Raw genomic sequence first — 1,209 nt, 5'->3', positions numbered from 1 at the left:
TCCTTCCTTCCTTCCTTCCTTCCAATTATCCTCCTCCTCCCTCAATTTCCACTCAGAAAATTCTCACGATCTTACTATGTAACCCAGGCTAGCCTCAGACTTCCAGTCTCCTGCTCAACCTTCAGAACATTGACTCCTGAAGGGTCTGAGGCTATACCATTGCTATGCCTCCTCCTCACTTTTTTCCTTTTGCTTTTCAGGCTGGCCTTAAACTCACAATTATTCTGCTGTGTGTGTGTTCCTGCTGTATGGTGTGTGTTTGTGTTTGTGTGTGTGTGTGTGTTTGTCTGTGTGCCCCTGCTGTGTGGTATGTGTGTTTGTGTGTGTGTGTCCCTGCTGTGTGGTGTGTGTGTTTGTGTGTGTGTGTGCCCCTGTTGTGTGGTATGTATGTGTGTGTTTGTGTGTATGTGTGCCCCTGCTGTGGTGTATGTGTGTGTTTGTGTGTGTGTGTGCCCCTGCTGTGTGGTGTGTATGTGTGTGTTTGTGTGTTTGTGCCCCTGCTGTGTGGTGTGTGTGTGTTTGTGTGTGCCCCTGCTGTGGTGTATGTGTGTGTTTGTGTGTGTGTGTGTGCCCCTGCTGTGGTGTGTGTGTACCCCTGTTGTGTGGTGTGTATGTGTGTGTTTATGTGTGTGTGTGTGTGCCCCTGCTGTGGTGTGTGTGTGTGTGTGTGTGTGCCCCTCAGCCGAGAGCCACCATGCATGCCTTTGTTTCTCAATTTTTCTCTTTTGTCTTGCAGCCTCTGTGGATATGTGCTGTGGATGTCATAAAATATGGCCAATTAATTCACAAGCTTGTGGTGGGGCTTGGAAGCAAGCGGAGGGGGACAGGAGGTTGAAATAGTCTTTTCTGGTTCCAGAACAACTTAGCTCCATTTCTTAAAGGCAATTATCCTAACTAAGCTTTTCTTTTTCTTTTTTTCTTTTTTTCTTTTTTTGCTCTTGAGTAAAAGTCGGGTGAAGCATTATTTCTTCCAAGTGTGCTCTTTAACTGGGATTACCCATGCAGTTTTACTGAGTATGTGGGCTCCTTTTATATCAGTGGCATTTCTAAATCAAAATGTATGGAAACCCATAGGAATGTCCATCCTTCAATAAAACAATGGCAGCTCCAACAACCTGGCTTGTGCTCTTGTTTGTAGAAGAGTCACTTTCTTTCCCAGGAGCTTATGCAGATACAAGTCCTCCCCTCCCCCCACACACACTGAGTTAC

Source organism: Mastomys coucha, unplaced genomic scaffold, assembly GCF_008632895.1.
Source record: "Mastomys coucha isolate ucsf_1 unplaced genomic scaffold, UCSF_Mcou_1 pScaffold5, whole genome shotgun sequence".
Classification (NCBI taxonomy): domain Eukaryota; kingdom Metazoa; phylum Chordata; class Mammalia; order Rodentia; family Muridae; genus Mastomys; species Mastomys coucha.
Note: the sequence above shows the minus strand (reverse complement) of the source record.